Genomic DNA, 8,588 nt, shown 5'->3' with positions numbered 1-8,588 from the left:
TCCTGCTGATCTGGGATTGGCTGCCGACGCTCTACCTCTGCCTGGGCTGTTGAGTCCCAGCAGCGTTTTCACCACGTCTTTGAACAGAGGCTTACATGGCACACTGAAATAATCAAACAGGTTCAAGTGTTTGAGACATTTTACAGCTGGTCAGGCTCAGTGTGTCGTATCTGGTATAATGGACACTGCAGCCTGCTGAAGGCATTTTACAAACCTCTGTCTGCTTGTTGTGGAACCGAGTGCATTCCCAGCATGCATCCTGTCTGCTCCACCTGTGCTCGACTGATCACTGTAACTCTGTCCAGACAAAATCAACATAAATGTGGTAATAAAAACAGCTAAACTGATAAGAAGGTATTATTAACCTGGAAGAAAAGGAAAAGAATTTGGGGGGGGTAAGCTATACCACCTTATTAATGTCCACCAAACCAGTTATAATTGACTAACAGAGCCAACACAAGATATGCCACCTTAAATGACTACAAGATTACATTTCCACCTTAAGTGGATCAACAAACTATGCAATCATTAAAGAGCTCACAGATCAGGAATAACAATCCTATCATATCACTTATACCACCTTAAAAACAACAGCACACACAGACCACCTTTACAGAAGACAGTTTCACCAACTTAACACACCCAATTGAAAACATACCACCTTGACAGAACCTTGAAGAACAGGTTTGAGAGGCTTACAGAGACCACCTGAAATGTTAACAGAGCAAACAGGTCCCATGCATCACCTGTATTAAGGCTAACCAATTAGTACTACCACCTTAAGTCCTGGGGCAGACACCTGCAGCCGAGACAGTGGAGACTGCATGTGTAGACTGTTGGAGTCGGAACCTGCCGCTTGTGTCTTCTTGGGGATTCTGAACAGAGACGACATGCTGAGAACAGAAGAAAACACACTCAGACCAGACTTAAAACAAAAAGCACAAAAAAACAACTGTGGCAGTCTCATCTGGCTGCTGCTTGGAGATGGAGCAATATAAGGAGCTTGCCATACCACATTCCATCCAAAAACATGGGATTTTTATAAAGAAAAAAGTGGCATTGGATCTCATAAAATATGGTCAACTTCAATGTCTTCAGGGATACATAAAACTGGACCAATTTAATGAACATTTTGATCAATCCTAAAGTGTTGGTTGCCTTAATGGGCTGATGCTACCCATGCTACATTTGTTGAATTCATCTTAACAGAAGGAACTCAGCAGAGATTTAAAAAATGTGAAGTGAACCCCTATGGGCTGCTACAATAAATCTCCTTTAAAGAAATGAGGAATTTAAGAAAACAAAAATGATATAACATCATTGTCATCAGTGCTTTGATATTTCACAAAACTAGATGTGATAATGAAGCTAACAAGGGAGCATGACACTAACATAGTTATTCTTAAACAATATACCATGAGGAAAAAATGTCCTCAAAATAAGGCTGTGAGACTGCTTTATAATCAGACATTTTCTAAACCATGTTCTGAATGGCCAGTTTCCACTCAGAATGCAGTTTCAGTGCTTTGCTCAGAAGCACCTGGAGCTAAGTAACTGAACCTGTTACCTTTATATCTTTATTATAACAGTCAGTAATTGGTAAAAAATAAAAAAAATACTGCAAACCTCCTATCTGGATGCTGTTAAAAGATAATGCTAGGTAAAAAGTTCGTGACGCCTTTCCAAAACACGATTTTTTTAGGGATTCAGATTTGTTCTGTAATGACAGTTTTGACTTAAATACATGCGTACCATCTATAAAAGCAGGTTTTATTTCATTTTATTTTTTGTAGTGTAAATTATAGTTGGTCGATTTTTGGTTGGCCGAATTAACCAGAAGACTTTAGTAACTCGTATAAAAACTTCACTTGTGTTCTGCTGGATATGTACCTTTTGATTTAAGCAGTAAAATGTTAAATAGCAAAATTTATTAACGGGGACTCTACTGGAGGTGCAGTTTTGCCAGGAATTCCTCTCCACTCTAGTCTAAGGCAAAGCATACGCAGTCATATTATCAATCGGTTCAGAATTTATATAAAACCAGTTTATGACAGTGCTGCTAATAAAAAGCTAAGGCAGGGTTCAGCATTTAAGTTTACCAACCTAATTTGAGCCGTTGGAGCCAGCTAAGCTGCTAACTAGCCGATTAGCCTGTGAGCTATGTTAGCTGCTGGATGACTTCTTGCTGTTATTAAATGTTCGTAAACTCTCGCGCCGGCTCATGTAGCAGGTAGTACGTGTTGTCCCATATGTTAAAAAGACAAAAGGTAGTTTCAAACACGCAATTCCCAGTTGCCGGTTCAGGCAGAAGATACTTTCCTCCAAACGTTAAGCAGTTCAACACAAAATGACAACGTAACGTCATTAGGTTTAGATGTGTTCCTCTTCTTCGTCTGCTTTTATTTCTTCTTCTGTGTTTTTAACGACAGTTGGCATCCAAATTGTTGCATTACTACCACCTTTCGATGTGAATCATTATATAACTATATTTATATTCTCTTATCTAACTCCTTGTCTTTTCTTTTTAACTATTCCTTTAAAGCCCTATATTTTCTACATGTTATCAAAAATGTTATCAGTGCATATTAGTACTTTACCATGTTGGTTCTGGTCTGCCACCTGAACTGCCATTAATACAGCACACAGCTCAACTGTATATATATTTGGATAATTTACCAACAGCTGCTTTCGCCGTATACTTAGTGGCATCTCCCCTAACCTGTATTGTACATATTGGTGAAGTGTGCAAGGCTCCTGTACAAATTCTTAATGCTTTACTTTGAACCCAATCTAATTCACATAATACTGATTTAGCAGCAGGCCCATATGCAGTACATTCATATTCCATTCTGGACCTTATCAAGGATACATGAATATGTTTTAAAGACACATTCATTAACTTTCTTTTTTTGTTCCCTCCATGTCAAATATGCTGTCAAAATGTGCCCCAAAAATGAAAACATTTAAACTTTTTCCACATTAGTCTCATATAACAACAACTGAACATTTTCCCCTATCTTCTTCCCTGTAAAAAACATGGTCTTTGTTTTCTCAACAGAAAATCTGAAGCCAAATTCCCTTCACTATTCTTCTCCTTGGTTTAGTCCTAGCACTTTCTTAAATATATAGTTTACATTTTTACCCCTTTTCCATAAACTACCATCATCTGCAAACAATGACCTTCCTGTCCCTGGTTGGATATTTACAAAAATATCATTTGTCATAATCATGAATAAAAACAATACAGCAGCATTTGATGTGATACCTAATCAACTTTATTCTTTGTAACAAAACTAGTAGCTACACTAGTACTACTGGTAGTAATTGTAACAGTACAGGCAGCAGTAAAAGTACTACTAGGTTAATAGCAATAGCAGCAGTAGAGAACTAATTATAATAGTACAAGTTAATTTACAATAGTACTGCCAACAAATGGCACAGTAACAGGTTTGGCAGAAGTAGTAGTAGTAGTGACAACAGCAGCTGTAGTTACAGCAGTAGTTGTAGCAATAGTACTAATGTTGTACTGGTATCTCTAGTAGTAGTAGTACTACAGTTTATGTGAGGAGTGTTAGCAGAATAACAGCTGTTGCAGTTAAAGTACTACTAGAAATAATAATAGTGACTATAGCAGTATGACAGTAAATCAATTATACTTGTCCATGCAAAAACAATACTACAGTAGTACTAGTAGTATCAGTTGGAATAATAGTAATAATAGTAGCAGTAGCAGTAGCAGTAGTAGTGATACTAGTGGGCTACTAAGAGTCCCAGCAGTAGTTTAACATCTTTACTGTCAGCTAGGTTCTGTGTACAAACAAATAACGTCTGAATGATTGAAAATCAGAGATGAAGAGCTTCATCTTCATCATCAGCCTCATCAGTGTGACAGTGTACAGTGATCATGAGGCGCCATCTTGTGTCAGAAAGTCGTTACTGCAGACAAACTCCAATTTCAGTTTTATTTCAGGTCAAACAAACTTCAGTCTGCAGCTGCTCATACACACTTTCCTTCATCTTCATCTTCATCACAAATGTGTTGCTGCTCCACAAAAATGTCACACATAAACTCCTGAGGAAACATAAAGTTTTCTGCAGACACAAGCCAGTGTAGCACAGACGGACCAGTGCGATACTGGACTCAATTCTCACCTGACAGAGCAGTGAGACTTCATGGCCTCAGGCTGTTGAAGATTTGGTCCAATTTATAGAGAAAACCTGAGCTGAAATAATAAAATGTTTACGCTGATCCTGAACCTTCACCTATAAATTAAAAACTGGCAGTAAATAGTGGGAGCAATGAGCTTTGGCTGACATGTGAGTCTTACAGGAAATGTGTGCTGACTGCAGCAACTTCTGCCTTCACAGCTGCTACTGACTCCTGTGGCGGAGGCTCAGACAGTACCGATCCAGCAGGGAGGCTGGTGTCGAGTCGGTGCATGATGCAGTTTCAGCCACCAGCAAACAGGTGGGAGGCTCATTCGGCAGCACAACAACAATAACCAGTCAGCACAGTCAGTGAATGCAGAGTTTATTTCATTGCAGGTGACATTTCATTCATGATACAAGCAGCTGAGTGCATTAAAGAAAGAGGAGAGTCAGAGCAGCTGAGAGAGGCGGGGCAGGGGAGTCACTGTGTGTGTGTGTGTGTGTGTGTGTGGTTGTGCATTTCAGCACCACCGTTACACACACTCTGGATTTTTCATTTTGTTGGCAAAGCAAGAGTGTAGTGAATGTGCACGACGTGTGCGTTGTCTCAGGGCCACAAACTTAGGGCAGAGAGCAGAGTCAGGAGGGAGGTCACAGTCACTGCTGCTCGACCTGACGATGCTAAAACTCCATCTGCAACAAAAGAAGAAGCAGTGGTGGGACAGACTGGTTTTAATGGGGAAATGTGACTCTTCACCAGCACTGTTTACACTGGTATGCACACTTCAAGCAGGAGCGCATACATGACAAACATGAGCTCACCCACTGACTCTGAGTGTGACACTCTGCTTGAAGTTCAGCTGTGGGATGTGGCACTCGTAGACGGCGCTGTCTGACTGCTGGACCGGGCTCAAAGCTATGGAGAAGTCTGCACTCTTGAAGTTGGCAAGGGCGGTCTGCACTCGACCTCTGAACTTGGGGCTCTGGGTTGACTGGTCTGGGGCGTTGTCCGTGATCTCCAGGACAACATTGTTGTGCTGGTCCCTCCATGAGACAGACACGTCCTTAGAGAGAGGCTCCCTGCCATTGTGGAGACAGGGCAGCTGGACGGTGGCTCCAACAGAGCTATAGAGCTGGACCTGGCAGCTCACTGTGAGGAAACACAGAGGTTTACATGAAACACTGAGACAGTCACACTAGAGACCTTCATGGTGAGGTGGAAGTGATGAACAGCAGGACAGATGTGTTTGGCTGCAGGAACAAGAACTCATCAGTTTACATCTGAATAAGGTCTTCATCACGTTACACTGCTCTCACAACTTACACAAGCTTGTTCTGTGGTACATATCTGCTGTTCCCTGACATCTGCACGTATTTACTAGGTGCTCCACCCAGATCCTGCTCACTGAACACATCATCCTTTCATTATGTACTAGTCCTCCTCCAGTCCAGTAAACAATTACAGAACACCTTGACAGGGAGTGGTCCAGGACCAGCCCCTCCTTGTCGTCATGATTATCACAGTTTGTTCCCACACTAAAGTCCATTTAGTAGCTGTCTGGAGCTTTTGACTCTATCATGACCTTCCAATGCAGATGCAGCAGCTCAAATGTGTTCTCCAGGACAGACACTGAATGGACCTTGAGCTGAGATAGCGGAGTTGAAGTATTTGGTGATTTCTGACTGTAACTCAGCTCCTGTCCATTCACCTGTGTTCACACTGTAGAGCCAGAAGATCCAGAGTGGAACCAATTTAAATCTGTGGAGAAACAAGTTCATAAATCAGTTCAAACATGACACTACATTGATTTTCTGAGTGTTAAAAATCTGATTTAAATCTCTGACTTTAGTTCAGCTGGAGCCTGGACACCGACAGCTGCTCACCACTGTCGTCACATGACAGGCAGACAGTCATGTTTACACCAAAGTCCCAGAAATGTCCAGGGATTGGAGGCTTTATGAGAATAGTTTGCTTCTTCTGACATGAAATGAAACATGTCTGACAAAATAAAACCTTGGGAGTGGGAAGTCGTGATTGAAAATGTGTACACGAGCTGGTCAGAATATTAGGAACAGCTGTGAATATAGTGCAGTCCGCTAGAACACCTTCAGCAACTGAGAAGTGAGTTAATAAAATCTGACACCACAGGCTTCTTTACTGTACATTTCATTTGAAATGGAAACATGTTGCACCCCAGCCTGCACTCAGTTTCCCAAACTGACAAAGTGAAGACGACTCTGCAACTTTACCAACAATCAGAAACTGAAATGTGAAACCTGCACTTTCAACCACAATCAGTCTTTGCTGAACTTTAACCATTGGTGGTCGAAGGACTCGAACTCTTGACTTAACTAAGTACCAATACAATATTTTAAACCAGTTTCTGCATTCAAAAGCTTACTTAAGTAAAAATATGCAAGTATTGTTAGTAAAATGTACTGAAGGTATACTGTAGTATTTGATCGAGGAGCAGCTGGGTTTAGCTGCATTACACATAGTAACAGACCTGATATATCAGAGGGATCCTGAGACAGTTCATGCAAAATAAAGTTCACACATTAGCAGTTTATCTATTTACAACCTTATTGCTTTTCTTAATGTACAATTTTAATTGGAAAAGCAGCTGAAGTTATCAAACATGAGGAAGTATAAAGTACAATAAATGCCTGTGAAATGTAGAGAGGTAGCCAAGCGAGGAAATACTCAGGTACAAGTAGCTCAGTAGTACTTGGTTAGATGTACTTTCTCCTGCTAATACCCCAGAGCAGACTGACCTTGTCAAAGTGCTCGTGCTGATTCAGGCTTGTCTCCCAGATGAAACATGAACTGGAAGCAATGGTGCGACTGGACGTGCTGATTCCTCTCCTGTGGGCAAGACTGTGTCAGTGGCTCACAAAGTGCAAGTTTACTGGGCTGCTTTCATGGTACGTCAGGACCAGGGACACTCCAAATAGGGTTCAAATTACAGTGTCTCGGGGGTGGGGGGTCTTTCTCACACACATGGGAGGAGGACAAGACGTTTACTTGCACTGATGCTCCAGGTGTAGAGGCTATCTGTCCAGCTGGCCCAGGAACACGGACGGAGTGTGACACATGGGCCCCTGGGGGCCCCCCTCCCCCCCAGGCTGACAGAGACTTGAGACGGACAACAGAACAGACTGTGTCATGTGTTGGTTTTGTCACCTCCAGCTGGAAAGTGGCACGCAGGTGAGGAGACGCCTGAAACTAAAGTTCTTTAAAGTGTCCACACATTCTTGGTTTCAGCTCAGTTCAGCAGCGCTGTTACTGAGGGAGGGGTCTTTATTAATCGGGTTGTTATGTTCACGTTCAGTGGGAGTTTTCTGAGCTTGATGCGGTTGCACTCGGTTCTTTTTTACCATGCTAACTCTGAGAGACAAGGCAGTCCAAGTAACTACAAAACAGTGCTGATTTATTCAATGAACACAGGTAAAAATTAACATTACACGCTCAGGTATCTTGCACCTCCAACATGCACGCAGGCAGCTGAAAGATGAAAGACCCTGAACCACATCAGGCCTATACATTATAACACTTCGGGCTAACCCCATACTACAGAGAGAGACGCCAAACCGTGACGTCTCCCAGGGACAGCTTTGCAGCTGGCCAGAGCTGTAGCCAAAACATGAGGAAAAATCAATGTGTGTGTGTGTCTGTTGATTATGTGGTGTGTAGCTAAAAACATTCTAACACGACCTCTAGTGACATGTCATGACATTAAACATAAGAAAATATTATGGCTATGGCTACAGTTATACACGTCATAATAATAATATTAAACATCCTGTCTCCTGACAGTCATCAACTTTTCTATCTAGTTATCCTTGACCATAAGCATCCTGTAAAAACTCATGAGAATGACTAAGCATTCTAACAGCCTGAGCTAGACATCCTGTTTACTCTAAACATTTCTAATACAACAAGTATCTGATCAATATCTATCTGACTAAAAATACCTAACAATGCCAAAATTTTAACTTGTTTTTCTTACTTCACTTTAACTGATGATTTTTTGCTCTTAAACTCTGAGCCTTCTGATGCAACATCCTCCCAGGCCTGAATACAAATCCTCTCTCAGGTCTTCTTCACTGGATGCAGCTGTTCTGTCCTGACTGTAGTTTATCATGTCTCTGTGGTCGCCTTGAACATTCTTAGCATCTTTTGCCAGATGTTTTGTATCTCCTTTCAGCTGCTTTTGTCTCTTTCTGGGATATTTTATAGACAAGCTCCAGGGGCCCCCTGATACCTCTGGCCCCTGGGCCAGTCCAGTAATCTATCCCTGGTCAGAAGCATGGAAACACTTCAGCAGGGGAGAGAGAAAAACTTCATTAACTATAACTGGCTCCAGGGTTACAAGAAATAAATGTGTTTCCTGTGAGAAGCTGCTGATGACATGAGACAGGATCATTTAGACATGATC

The 8,588-nt window shown here is 41.7% G+C and overlaps 1 long non-coding RNA gene across 1 annotated transcript; it reads right to left on the bottom strand.

The window, feature by feature from the left end:
* Positions 1-6: 6 nt before the first annotated feature.
* LOC109955768 (uncharacterized) lies at positions 7-2,416 on the bottom strand. Its single transcript, XR_002274324.1, has 4 exons — positions 2,104-2,416; positions 779-893; positions 215-297; positions 7-103 (listed from the first exon to the last, which is right to left on the bottom strand). It is a non-coding gene; the product is annotated as an uncharacterized LOC109955768 (long non-coding RNA).
* Between the last annotated feature and the right edge of the window lie 6,172 nt (positions 2,417-8,588).

Source organism: Monopterus albus, unplaced genomic scaffold (assembly GCF_001952655.1).
Source record: "Monopterus albus unplaced genomic scaffold, M_albus_1.0 scaffold16.1, whole genome shotgun sequence".
Taxonomy (NCBI): domain Eukaryota; kingdom Metazoa; phylum Chordata; class Actinopteri; order Synbranchiformes; family Synbranchidae; genus Monopterus; species Monopterus albus.
Note: the sequence above shows the minus strand (reverse complement) of the source record. Positions and strands in the feature narration are given on the sequence as shown.